Below are 15,000 nucleotides of genomic sequence, written 5' to 3' on the forward strand. Positions count from 1 at the left end.
ATGCAGCATGTGGAGGGGCTTGATGTGCAAGCAGGGTCAAGGGGACGGACTGGTTCACCTACCAGTGGATGATACAGGGAGAAGGAGGATGCGCTCCCTGGCTGGGCCGTGAAAACAGTCTGACATCTGTGCTCTTGTGTGTCAACCACAGTGTCTAAATCTCTAGAGTTTTGTGCATGTACATACACATGTGGGTGTGAAGGAGTGCTCCCCACCTTCCATCCTGAGCCTATTCTTATCAAATATTCATCAGAGGAAGATTTTAATCTGTACGTTTTGCATTATTCAAGCTTAGAAGTATTTCAGTGACTTTCATGTTGCCTACAGGATTTAGATACTAGGGATAAAACAGAAGCCTCTTTATAATTTTCTACATTTAGGATTTCTGCTTCATTAAAATTCTTTTGAAGATTAGTCTTAATGATAGATCTTTAACTTGGAGTCTTCCTCCCAGGAAAAATAAGCTTACAACTGAGAACAGATGAACCCACTCCAGAGAAATCTCTGCAATTTGACCACCAGCCATGGGTGGATGATGCAGGTAGTTATATTTCTTTTCAATATTTGCCTTACCCCAAAGGGCCTCCATTTAACCCCAGTGTGTAACAGATTGCTGCTGCTTCCACATGCTCCCCCAGGATAAAAATACCAGAGCGTTCTCCTTTGAGTAATGCTTTTTGAGACACTGTAACAAAACAGACAATGCTGAGCTAGTTCAAACTGAGTTTTAAACTATTAGTATTCAGTCTTTGTTTTTACGTACAGAATTTTGGTTTGATGTGTTACAGTGCCTGATTTTTTCAGAGACTGTGAAGCACCTGACTTGCTGCTTAAGGAGACTAAGGATGTTTCCCATCCTCTGAAAGGCAGGTGTGCTATTTGCTGCTGTAAAACTTGGATTTAGGAGCAGACAAACAGATGATCCCAAATTTATTGAGAGCATGATGATACTATTACTTTTGGCACTTTATAAAGAGGCATACAGGGTTCCTGAAGAGGCTAACTCCTATCATGCTTGACTATGCATTAGTGAACAAACCAGGATGTTTGAGACAAAGAGAAACAGTTAAAGTATCCATATATACAAGCAGCTTAGACTGTTACCTCTTTGTATCACAAAGGAGAATAAGAGACATAAATGTGGTTGGAACAGTATCTTTGGGTGAGTCATGTATAGACTTGTGCACGGCTTCCTCTGTACTGAATTTCCTAGAGTAAGACTGTGTTATATTAGGGTTGCCAGTGCTTGTAACCTAAAATACCAAATGAGAGAAGCAGCCTCTGTTCTGATTACAGCCTGTGCAGGCTGGTTCCAGAGGACAACAGGCTTTGGCTGGGACTAGGGATGGTGCTTGACATCCTCCTTTTCAGATGTATTTTGTAAACATTCACCATTTCTGGCTTCTACAGCAAAAACCCCATAATTCTCTGATAGTAAACAGATGGATAATTAAATCATGGTATTTTCAAAGATCACTTGCTATGAGGAATCCCACCTGGGAAAGGCAGACAGACTTGCTTTGGAGACTGCTCTGAGGAGTTCTTGAGTTACTGCCTTAGTTCTTGGCAAAAAAATTTCTAATTCATCTGGAGTCTGCTGGCATTGTATCCCACTGGTTTTGCATTAGCAAATCTAACTTCAGTTTAGCAAACCCATTAAAAAGATATGAGCTAGTAAAGTGCTTTTAACATTCAGTAGTTAAAGCAGGTTGAATGTTTTGATCTGAAGAAAATGAAAACTATTAGAGCAATGCTTATTTTATACCACAAGCAAAAGACAGCAGCTTAGTAGACTAAACTACAAATCTTGCAGACAAGCACTAGAGTCACAGAGCTTCAGCAGCTGTCATTAAATCTCTCCTTATAATGTGCCTGCCCTGTGTGTATATTTGTTTGGAAGCTGGTGTTGTGAATATGTGTATATGTAGGAAGAGTTTGTCCAGATTTTCCTTTCCATTTTCTATAACTGTTTATGTGGTACAAGGATCTCAGCAAGGAAACAGAGATGATAAATCCTCATAATTGGAGGAAAACAAACAAATATTGTGCACGCTGTGGAAGTCTTCATTTTTGAGCAACATTTCAAGTTGCTGTACTGAGGGCTGAAACTAACTTTTAGATACCTGACATGGTGATGTCCAAAAGTTCCCGAAGCTTCTACATGGAAAAACTCTCCTGCCTTGGGAGAGTTCTTTTGTGTTTCATGATCTATGCTAACTGGAGGTGGGGAACAGCATACAGCTGACTCTTATGCCATGGGCCAATTAGTGACGGGAAATAACTTGACCTATAATGTTTTGCCAACCTTTCAAGAAATGGGTGAGAAACTCTAGAGTTCAAAACTCATGATTAAACAAGTGATATAAATACACTTTATGCAGGTTTCATCCTGTTGATCTTCAGCTGTCTACAATGGAGACCTTACCTCTGAGGCTGCCTTTAGAGCCTGCAGAAGCAGCAAAAGATCCGGCGGTGCTGGATGTCTCTTACAGAAGAAAACACAACACCCCCCGCTACAGTGTGTTCCTCTCCATGGACTTTAACAGACAGTCGGTTGAGATGTAGACATCTGCACTGCAGATAGCAGCTGGGACTGGTGGATCCCAGCCCCTGCAGCAGAGTCTCTTTCCAAAGCGTTGGCAGTGGAGCTGGGAGCATCCCACCAAATCTGGCATGTGGGAGAGAAGGGTGAACACAATCAAGCAGCTTCCAGTGGTTTCATTCCTACTAGAGCTTTAATGAAAGGACTTCAGTATGCCTTACACTGAGACTGGAGGAGACTGTTGTTAATTAAATAATTAGCTGTTTAAAATGTATTTATTAGGGCTTAACAGCCAGGCCACAGATATGCATCAATTACAGAGCCACAATATCTGCAATAAATGTTTTTCACCCCATAATCAAATACTGCTTAATTAGGCAATGCTGGGAGAACAGTCATAATAAATAGAGTGGGTAAGACTTGTCTTTATAATTGAGATTTAATCAGCAAACTCTTGTATGTTCATTGAATAATTGATTATTCTACACATTTATCAGGGATTAAAAACTCAGTGGTAGATATGCAAATCCCCCTGTATTAAATACATGTGAAATTTTCAAATACCATTTAATGCATATTAACATTCTGATTAAATCTAAATGACATGCACATTGTAGATCGCACTTCTGCAGCAGGCTATTTTATTGCCATTTATCATGTTTTTTCCAGCTGAACTGCTTCTGTGTTTGTTGCTTTGTAAGTAGTTGTAGGAGATGGACAGAAATAGGGGAAATGAAATGGAGATGGCATCTCGCACATTCCTGGAATGAGCAAGCAATCCTGGATGGGATGGCAGGAAATCTTTTTACACTGGCTGATAGTGAGCAAGCTAAATCAAATGAAGCAGCCAAACACATCGGAAGATGCAGTAACTCTCCCTGACGAGTTACTATTATACTTAGTGCTATGTGTGATACAACAAGCTACTACAACTGTCCATGGACAAAATAAAAATAAAAACCCCCAAACCCACATGCAGAAGCCTTAATGATTGTGTGAGATATGTATGAACAGTGTCAGTGTTATCTGACAACCAGAACAAGGTGTGTGCACTGGCTGGCTGCAGTTGTTGCTGGAGAGATGCTGCCCCCCTGCAAAGCCCATGAAGAACAGCCCTGGGCCTGCCGGGGAAACAGCCTGACCTTACTAAGTCACGTTGCAGGCAGTTTTTTTCTAAGGATTGAAGATGCAGTAGGAGTATGAGGGAACATGAAGTTGTGGTTAGTGATGACAGCCCATGTCTGCAGTGAGAGCTGAGTGGCAGATTAACTTCCCAATTAAAAGTGAAAGCACAGTTTAAACCAAGGGTAGGTAACAGGACTGCACCTTCTCAAATCCCCCTTTACATCTGGATCTTGTGCAGCTCATGCTCTGTCACACAGCGCTGGGAGCGCAGAAAGTGTCTCACTCTTGGAAGCAAAGCCCAGAAAAGTCACAGGTGGGAGGAACACCAAGCTAATAGATTTTGGTAAAAGTTCAGCTGCTCGCAGGGGAGCACTGGCAACAACACAGCCATCGGTATTTAATTCCTCTGCACGATACTCTCCCACACCTGTGATTCATGCTGGGCAGTCTGATGGCAGGAGCAACTTGTCAATTGTGAAGACCTCCCAGTGCTAGGCTGGGATGCAGGGTTAATTATTTTCCATGTTATTTGACTTGTGTTTTCGTGGAATCAGTGCTTTTTACCTTTTACAACTTGCAGATTCATAAATATTTTCAAGTGGGGCTGAGACTCTTGATTATTTAATTTAAACTGGTAACAGTAGTGCACATTTCTTTGCTACCTTTTGCAGGGGCTCTGAAGGGCAGGTCCTCTATTCTTTGCCTCTAAGCCTCTTGTCCACAGCCTGAAGACCACTTCTCTAAATTCAAGAATAATGAGCCAAACGGCCACCGTGCAGCTTTTGCAGTGTGGATGGCTTGCTTTATTTTCTGATTTTGGAAGCATTTCTTGCTAGCTTCAACTTGGACACAAGAGGGTGATGTTTCCTCAGGAATTTGTCTACCGGTGTGTTGTAGTGGACAAGCTTGTAGCGGAATGTGCTCTGGAGAGAAAATAACCATGTTTTGTTTCCTTCTAACATGTAGGGTTAGCCTTGCTCCTGCTTGATATTGTGGTCCAGTGCTGGAGGGTGCTCTGGAGCTGGGAGGGCACTATGACATGCTTGCTGCTTCTGAGCTACTGCTCATCTCTGAGCAGACCTTCTGCCTGGGAAACTACACAAGCATTTAATCTGACTAACTGCAACTACTCCAGAGTTTCCTCACATGACCAAGACCCTTGTGAAGGCCCCTTCCCTTATATTTTCAGAGGTGCAAGCTGTTGCCATGTCTCTGCTGGGCCTTAGTAATTTCTAGAGCATTTACACCTTTCGCCTCTGGTGCACAAATGACTGAATTCCCATTGCTGACTGCACCACAGGTAAATGCTTGACAAGCACAGAGCAAAAGGAACGGTTTCTGCCCCAGGCAGGGATTATGATTCCTGACAGTGTAGGAGCAGTGTTGAGAGAAGGGCTATCTTCAGGCTAAGCACATCCTGTTCCTGCACATCAGATCTTGCTTTTCCCCAAGCCAGTCTCACGTGCAGTGTGCTGGTTCAGGGGTGTAAATCTTAGGAGTCAGGGGGCAGCAATAGCTCAGCTTCTGAATTCCAGCCCATTTGTATCTCCAACCTGCAGAGAGGACACAGTCTAAACAGCCCCTGAATCATCGCTTCTTGGGAAGTGACTTACACTCAGCTGTGGAGGCGTTTGTTAAATCCTACCTGCTGCCACGAAGTGTCCAGGCAGTGAGAGCCAAACGACCCTGGTGTGCCATCCTGTCACCTCTCCTGTCCTGCTCTCAAGCCTTGGTGTATATCTGCTCTGCACTGGGTCACTGCAGGTGATTCTTCAAGACTCTTGATCTACTTTGGTCTAACAGCTTTAGCTCCATGCTTATGTTGGAGGCACTGGTTGGCCCAGGAGCAGAATAGGAGTCTTTTAGGAGTAAATGTCAGTTGTTCAGTTACAGACAACCTTTGGGTCCTTATAACAAATGAAAAGAGTGGACTCCTTAGGAGAAGGTGTCTGGCATCAGTGACAGCCATTTACCTCCAACCATGTACCCTAATGCAATCTTATAAACTAAAGGCAGTGAAGGAGCCCCAGTTGGAAATGTATTTTTGCTGGGTGGGTTTTTTTGCCATTTTAAGGACTCTGTGGTGACTCGACCATGCCTCAGACTCTGTGCCACAAAGTGCCCATGATTGTGCCCTGTTCAGGGCATTAATTCTGGGAGGCAGTGCCAAGGGACCTCAGTGTGCCCACAGCATTGATCCCCTCCTTGAACAAGTTTAATGGTAACTCTCACTCTAACCTGTACAGGCAGATGTGGATTTGGGATTGTCTCCTGAGTTGCCATTGGGCTCCTCTGACTCAACAGCGGTACCCTGGACTAGGCAGTCTCTCAACCTCTGGCAGTAGTAGCATCATGAGTCAAATCTGTGAAACTCCAGGTTCTTACAGAGAGTGCTGGATGCCTCACTGGATATGTAATCCCTGTGCTTGGAACCCACATGAGACAATGCAAAGCAAATTACTGCAGTCTAAATATATGGTCAGGATGTGTTGGAAGTTGGCAGTGCAGCTGGCTGGGGTAGCCAGGGAGGGAGGAGAGAAACGGTCAGGTTTCTCTCTTCATGTTGAACTGGATACTGCTTGGGATCCTTTAAAAGACTTTTAGAATGGTTTTGGAAGGGAAAAGCTGGAGGAGTTTCAGCTATAAAAAGCTGGATGAAGACTGAAGGGTGCAATGTGCCTGGGAGTTGTGAGAAGGGATCAGCAGCCAGTTTTGAGAGAGTGGATAAATTTGGGAGTAGATAATCTTTCACTGCAACTCAGAACAGGGCTTTGGCACCTCCCCATGAATCAGGAGATGGACTTTTCTGATCTATTTTGTGATCCACAGCTCACTTTTGATCCTTTGTATGAGTTATGCTAGATATTGGCAGCAGTTTCTCTGAGGCACCGTTTGCATGCTTAAAAGAAAGCAACCAAAATAAAGATCAGTTGTGTTGCCTGTTTTGCTATAACTAATTGCTAATGTTGTTACAGTGAAAATAATTCTATAAAACTAGAGTTTTGTGTTTTAATTGACTTATTTTTGTATTTCACCTGGTTTGCTCAGTGAAATGAGAATGGACTTTGCTTACATTCTCTGTTCAGAGTCACTTTCTGGCCCTTTGCCCAGACCAGAAGAGCCCCAAGCTCTCCAGTACTGAATGCTGATTAGAAGTGGGGCCAAACTCTACTATAAAGCACTCTGCTTTGAATAAGGAGACAGCTGTAATGATGACTGTGACCTTTACTTCTACACTCTCCTACAAACTGGAAAATCCAACTTGATGATGCTTGAAAACCTTCAAATTTTTGTCACTGGGCAGTGCTTATTATTGTGAGTAGTGATAAAAAGGGAAATCTAAGAATTCTTGTTAGTATTCTGAAGGCAAATACCCACCTGAACGTCTTGGTTTTGCAACATTTGAGAAGGGGAGCATGACATGACAGATGGGGTCTAAAGGTTGAAATGGCCTCTTCGGCTGAGCATCCTGCCTGTGGGCAGCACGTTACCAAAACAGCCCTTCCATGAGTTGTCCTGTACTTATCTCTTCTGTATTAGTAGAAGAGAGAATGCTTCAGCTCAAAGCTTATTCATGAAAGAAACCTGTGTTTGATCACCTTTGTCCTCACCCTGCAGGTAGAGACACATGTCAATAGATCTTATTTTAGAGCTTCAAAGGTAATATGCAGCTTCTGGAGTGCTGCTCAGGCTGCCTAATAAATTCCTGTTAAAAGCACTTTGCTTGCTAAACATTCATCCACCCTGGGACTCTCCACTCACTAAAATCCAGACCATCCATAGGCAAAGTAACTTCTCTAATAAGCACCTTATAGAAAGAGAGAGTAGGCAGGTCAGTCACCCTCTACCTAGTGCAGCAAGGACATGGAAACAGCTGTGTATGCTCAACAGAAAAACCTTAGCGATAGCCTTAAAATACTGTTGGTAAGCTGGTATAAATCTCCTCTTCTGATGTCACTAGAGCTGCACAGGTTTCTATCACCTAAGGCCTGAGTTCTGTATTTGAACAGTTCCCCAGGGTGACCCTGCTCTGGCTCCGCTGTCAGCTGACTGAGATTTGTTTCTCATGAGACTATGCTATCTCAAAATCAGAAGGCACATACGCTTCCTTCTGCTGGAGTCTGAGGGTACTGTCACCTTCTGTGCCATCAGCTCTTCTGAGGCCTCTCCCAGTGCTGGAGATGCAGATGGGACCTGGGGTGTACAGGAACTTGTATGCTGGCTAGATGCTGATGAGACAGGGTTTGTACTGTGCTGGGAGGCACATAGCTCAGCAAATAAACAACCTGGAGGAGGCTGGGGGAAGTGTGCTGTAGGTGAGGTGGTAATAGCACAGAGCTTGCAATGCTCCTTATGTTACAGTGTTCATTAGGCTATCAGTGGGTTTATCTATAGCCCTATGTATCTGCTTGCTGAAACATATTGAGTAACTAGTTATAAACTATAGTCTTTGCTGTTGGCACTTCTGGTGTTGAAATTTTATACCAGTGCTGCTATTTTGCACATGTTGATGCATGTTTGTATATACGTGGTTTGGTCTTTGTCATACATATAAGTTAAACTTCTGAAGGAGGGATACCTCCTGTGTGTAAATATACAATGTGCTTGAAATGACTGTGTTTTTACAAGGTTACTTCCTTTTCATAAGTGAACAGGACCATACTTGCAGCTGTAAATAACTTTGCACCTTACTTTCTTGTTTGCAATCTCCCCATGTAGGACAGAAATAGTAAAGATAAATCAGGTGTTATCTGCCTAAATGGCCAAAGGGTCAACCAGAAGGTTTCAAAACCATTAAAAATATATAATGGTCTGTTCCTATGACTTAAAGTTAATTCTGCCTAACAAGAAAGGGTGCAGCTGTGAGACTGACTACCCAGGGAACAATTCAGAACTTAAAAAGCCTAAGAGTTCTCCCAGGGTAGAGGACACAATGTTAAATCTGCAGCTTCCAGCAATTCTTAACTGGCTGTATAAAGCTGATAAATAACAAGAGTCCTCCTTGCCCTTAGTGGCATAGTACCTAGACACACCATAAAGCAATTTCAGTGTCAGCTAACAGTTTGGGGTATATAATAGATAGTTTATTAATTTCTTTGCTGTTCCAGCTGACAGTGATGGATCAAATCAGGAAAACTAGAAAGGCAGGAGGAAGGGGATTAAGACCTTAGACTCACCAGCCCCCCCTTTGGTTTTGTTCCCATGAGCAAGTGCTGATGAACGTTCCCCATTTTGTTTCTTCACTGATTAAACTAAGAAAACAAACCAAAGGACACAGGAGAAAAGGGTTAAAGGATTAGGAGATGGTCTTTGAACTGCCATGTGGCAAGGTAATGAGGCATGAATTATTAAAATGATTTCAATTATAACTGGCAGCCACATGCACTGCTTTTGCATTGGCTTTCTTCCTCTGTAAAAAGACAGGTTTGCAAGTGCTCATGGTTTCTTGGAAGAGATATGCTCTTCCAGAAACGTTAGTTGTATAAACAGTGTAATTTGTAATTGGCCTTTGTGGTTAGATAAGTTGAAGTGTCAATGAGATGGGCATGGCTCAGCAGCAAGACAAATTTGCTCCTTGAAAACCTATAGGAATGGGTTATTACCATGTTGCTGAAAGGACATGAGTATTAGTGGCCTCTGATACTTGAATCACAATGGTGAGCTATGAGTCACTGGACATATGCTGCTAGTAATAATTATTTTTAAAATGCTTTTGCTTTAATGGAAGAAGCAATATGCTTATACCATGTATTCTTTTGCTTGTGTGTAGGTTGAAAGTAATGTCTCGGGAATTACTCTGCTCAGATATTTGTAGGCAGTGATCAGATTGATTTATGCTCAACCTCTGTAAAGACAGGCACCACACTGTGACCTGCCTGTCCCATATTTCTTCATGATCTAAATGCCTATAGAAATGGAAATAATATCAGGAAGAGCTCCATCTGGTGACTGTTAAAATTTTTTCATGAAAGCCTGTATTTCAGGTCAGAATGGCCAACCTTAGGTCTGACTCCTTGGGAAAATTCATATGGCCACAAAGACCAACCAGCACAAGTAAGACTTGCAGTGTTTGCTACAGCAGATGGCTGTAGATACGTCTTGGTGAGATCCGAGTTTGATGAATGCTTCAGAAAGAATTATTTACCTAACAGTTTGGGGGTTTTTTTGCTACTTGTGAATTGCCTGAAGGGGGAGAAAAGGAGAACGAATCCATTGAGGCTCAGATCAGTGAGTAAATATTGAAATGTGAGGTATCCTGAAGCTGCATCTCTGAGCAGTTTAGTTAAACTGTTCCTTTCCACTACTTTTCTCCACACCAAGAAAGCGTTCATCCTCGGAATTCAGATGTACTCCGTTCAGAAAGACGATGGCTAAAGGCCATTGCCACGTGAATGCATCTAGCTACTTTCTGTACTTTTTATCTAAATAGGGAAAGAAAAGCGAAGGCAAAAAAGCAATGTTTGTAGTTGACTTCAGTGCACACAGAATGACCTCATCAGAAAAGGAGTAGTGTGCAATACTGGCTGCAAAGTTAAATAGATTAAAGCTCTTACCCTGTTGTGGACAGTGACCACAAGGTCTAGCAGGCCCTGTGTTAGTTCATCCATCTATGGGGGAGCGTCTGATCTGTGGGCCAGCCGCGAGAGGGCAAGACAGTAACAAAAACCTGAGTGAAAATTAATCCATCAGGCACGGCAACAATTGTATGAAGGTGGCGGCTGTGCCAGACTGCCGAGATTGGGAGGAGAGCGGGGCCGTGGGCCAGGCTGGGAGCTCTCTGGGTGAGCAATGAATGAGGAACCTCGGCGGGGGCTGGCTGGTGCCATTGTTCACAGTCACGGCAGGCAGCGCTCGGCCCCGCTCCTCTCGGAAATATGAGTTATTAAAATGTAACAACAGCAGGAAGGCTTTTGCACTGGGGCTTATACAATATCCCTTTTATAGTTCCTGGTTTTTCCTCCTCCTTGGAGCAGAGCTGTTTTCCTTTGGCCACGGGTGAGATGAGGGTTTGTTCATGCGCGACCCTGCCAGCAGGTGACCATTTCTCCAGCTACTCTGCGGAGTTTCCCTTTAGCCTGTGTGGAAATGGAGGCCAGATCCCCCCTGGGGTTTCTGGATGACAACTGATTTTTTCCGATTCGTTCAGCGGAGCCTAGTCTCGGGAGCAGCTGAGAGGCGTGGGGGGATGAGGAGGGAGAAAGCATTCCTTGCTGCTACGTTCACCTAGTTCCTGGCACCAGCCAGCTCGGCAAGCTCCTTCTGAAACGGCTCCAGACTCTGAAATCATTTCTATTAGGAAACCATTCATGCTCTAGCTAGAGCCCTAGCTGACTCTTTAAACCCCCAAAAACCACTAAAACATGGACAGCGGTCATGAGCTTCTGATGCTGCCTGGCTTGTTTTGGCAGGGCTGAGGGTCTGGGCTGCAATGAGACCAGAGTCCTCTGTTGTTCTCGGGCAGTAGTTTCCCCATATAATTTTGCACTTCCTGCCAGTTTGTACAGAATAGGAATCAAACTCCAGCTCTATTTTCTTAGTTGCCCTTAATGTTATCCTGGTCCCTTTCTCAGCAAGGAGAAGGGCAGCTTTGCACAGCACAACTGTATTTACTCACTTAATTGCCAGTTCTGCCATTACAGGAACTGCCTGCAAAATGTGAGTGCCAGCACTAAAAAATTGCCATAGTTTGTAAAGCTTATGGTATTTTCAAGAAATGAGTAAGGTGAAAATACGTATTCAGGCTCTAAGGTGCTTCCCCAGCAGCAAGACTGTCTGTTGTGGGGACTCGGAGGATCTGGGCAGGGCAAGCCTCTTCCTAACCATGGCTCTGAGACATGCTCCCTCCGCCCTCCCTCCTAAGCCTGTTTTTAAGTCCCTCTTTGAGGTGGGTATGTTAGCCCAATCATGCTGTTACCTGCTGAGCTGCAGCAGGCTTGTTTCAGTGTTTAAATTACCTCTTTGCTTGCCTCTCTCAAGTGATGATTCATTTTGATTGATCAGCTTGGAGCTGGCTGTGAAGGCAGCCCTGGCTGCTTCATTACTGGCACTGCTGAGCTTTGGATGAAGCTGATTTTCACCTTTTAAAGCTACTGCCTGTTGCAGCTCCTCTGTCTGTTAGATTTTTCTCCTTTTGCTGTCAGTGGGAAAATCCCCATAGCCTTTCTGGAGCTTTACAAATGTATTTGTACCCAACTAATTTGGAAATCTTGGACTTCTAGGCTTAGGGCTTGTTAGCGTACGAGTTGATTGGAAATGAGCATGCGGGTTTTGAGAGGCTGGTCTGTCCGCTGCCCTAAGTCTTGTGCAGGTATTTCAGTTGCTGCTAGTTGACGGCAAAATCATCATTTTAAATTCTGGAGTAAATTATATATATGGAAGATAAAGAACAATGCAAAACAAAGCTGTGTCAGTGTAAGAAAAGAGAAAATAACAGTGGAATTATGTCCTTAGCAGTCAAGGCAGACACAAGTGATGGCTAATGCTGGGTGACAGTATATCACAGATCAACCTGCACCAGTTTCCAGGAATACTGAGAGTTATATGTATAATAATAGTCCAGAAGTATAACTCAAGATCTGGGTTAAACCAGATGCATTCTGTAGCTCTTTTGTGTCTCTGTTTCCCCACCTGTAAAGTTGGATAATAGTCATTTCCACCTAGAAGAGCTGCCAGCGCTGGCTAGAAGCTGTGCTGTGTTATAACATTAAGGAAACAGTGGCTATTATTAATCATGCCACATATTTTTTCAACATTCTGAATAAATAAATGTTGTTTGTTTTGGTTTTTAAAACTTGGAATCGATGGCTGGACCAAATTAAAGCTGGAAGCTGAGAGGTACAAGAAAAGACATCCAAATGCTGCTCAGTTTGCTCTGTATAGGATAGAACTGCTGAGGCTGCATCACTTGTGGCTCCTGAGCCCCGTGCCAGCACACAGAATTCCCTCCTTACAGCTTTTCCATTTCACGTGCCAAGTATCCAGCTCTTCAGTCTGTTATAAATCTTCCCTAATTCTGTAATTGCTTTGGTAGTGATTATAGGCAGACTCTCGTTGATCCTTCTGTGGTTTTCCTTTATCCACATTTTCTGTGGGCTTTTTTATTGTTGTTGATTCTTTTTTCCAGTTCCTTGCTCCCCTTTTCCAGTTCTAGCAGGCCCCATGGCTCCAGTCTAGTGTCTTCCCTCCAAGCAACAGGCAAAGCCCCCTCTTGCCTTTCCAATAGAAGCTGTCGGGGAAGGGGCACCTTGTGCCTCTCTCATGCTGGCAAATATGGGAAGCAAACATGTAGGTTCATGCATTTAGAGAATATGTTCTGAATCACACTTGCAGGACTGGGAGTTGCATTCAGGGAAGGATTTAGAAATCACGGCAGGCAGACAGTTAAGCATAGCTTTGAGCATGATTGTACTGTTCCCTAAGTACCCATGGATGTCTCTGAACACAAGCAGTTACAACAGCAGCAAAACAATCATGCCTGGTTGTTTGCTTGGCACATGCTTAAGTCTGCAGCCAGACTGGTTGCTGCTGCTGCCGAGGAGGGGTCAGAACAGGTGGTGTTCGGTCCCTCTCCCCTGCAGTGGTTTAGTCACACACTTTCTGTGCCTCCCTCTACTGCAGCAGGACTTTTTGGAGTGCCAGCATTCTGCCTCTGTTCTACCTTTTCTCTCTCCCTAGGGATGTATATTCACTTCCCTAAATTGCACTTGTGAAGATGTACCTGATAATCCAGCCTGACCAAGGGCAGGCACTGGGGTAAGCCCCTGCTCTGGGTTATGTATGATACTTGGATGAAAAACAGTGATACTCTTGCTTGGTGACAGGTAAGATCCAGATCTCTTCCGTAGCACTTTGCAAGGACATGACTGACACAAAGCTATGGTTGTTGCTTAATCCCTGTAGTTTCAACTAAAACTCACCCCATAAAAGCCATAAAACAGGGCTGTATATTTGCAAAAAATGGATTAAGCTTTGAGGTGTTTGTGAGTTTGACTTTGACCTGGTTTTGTTTTTCAAACTTGCAGCTACTTTCAGAAGCGCTCAGCTGGCATTTCTGAAAGCAGCCCAAGGATTTTTAAAATTATTAAGGGGGGGGGATATTAATGTGGGTCAGGTCATGAAGCATCTTGAAGACTTGCTTCCAGACTCTGGGACTATTCAAAATGTAAAACACTTAAAACTTTTCATTGAGATTTCCCTTGAATTCAGGGTTTTTTCTTCTATTGAATGGGCATTGGCTACTGTCTTTAATTTTTATTTTATTGTATCTTCAATTTCAGGTTGAAGTATTCCCTTCCGTAACCATGGGAGAGGCTGTTCTATGAAAACGGCTATCTGACGTAGCTTGTGGTTGAGCAGATGTTATCTTGTTTGGTAATGAAATTCTGTCTTGAGTAATTGGACATTCCTCCTGGTCCCTTGTAATTAAGGCAGAAGAAAAGAACAAAACCTGCTGATTCGATATGAGTAATTGCTTCATTAAGTTATTTGCTTCCTCACCATAACCATCAGCCCAAAGAAGAGAACAGCATGACCATCAGACCATATATGATGATACTGTAATGCTGTGGATCTTTGGTGCTTCATTGTCAGATGGAATCACAGGGAAAGGACTTAGGAAACAACACTGCTAAGTTATTTACCTCTTAACCATATGCACTTAAGACCACAGAGAGAGTCTGGCTGTTGCTTGCTGTGCTGTGTCCTAACCAAGTGAGTCGGTCCCTGGAAAAAGCAGAGGGCTAATGTATGAGGCTTTAGATCAACACAGCTGCCTTGCCTCCTGTATTCGAGCATTGTGAATTGATGCTCAGAGGCTGTACATCTGTGTCTCCCTTCTGTGGAGCAGGGAAGGGGAGAGCTGCCTTAAATCCTGGCCACTGGCAGAAAGAATATGGCTCAGAACTGGAGTACGGCAAATCTTAACTGTGGTGGTGGTTTGTGATGGCTGTTCCTTGTGTTTAGTCTTCCTGGGTTTGACAAGCAGGTTTGCATGTGCATTTGGGTACACAAGGACTCATCAGTGAACACACTGTCCCTGGTGACACTGAGGACAGGTAAAAGGGCCTTGTTCACTTCTTCAGTTACATGGATTCAACTGAGAGCTCAGTCATAATTTCAAGTAGGAGATTCTCCATCCATGTGGACCCAAGCTCTCTCATGCACATCTGATTGCCCCATGCCTGTGATTTAGTGGTCTTTAGTTGCTCATGAGTGACAGGTCACCCCAAATGCATTTCATAAACCTATGCGTTATTTCCTCATTGCAAATTTGAGAGCCAGGCTGCTGCATCAGAGCAGCCACAGGATTTATATGTGCCCACTGAGAAAGAGCT

Source organism: Athene noctua, chromosome 18, assembly GCF_965140245.1.
Source record: "Athene noctua chromosome 18, bAthNoc1.hap1.1, whole genome shotgun sequence".
NCBI classification, from domain to species: domain Eukaryota; kingdom Metazoa; phylum Chordata; class Aves; order Strigiformes; family Strigidae; genus Athene; species Athene noctua.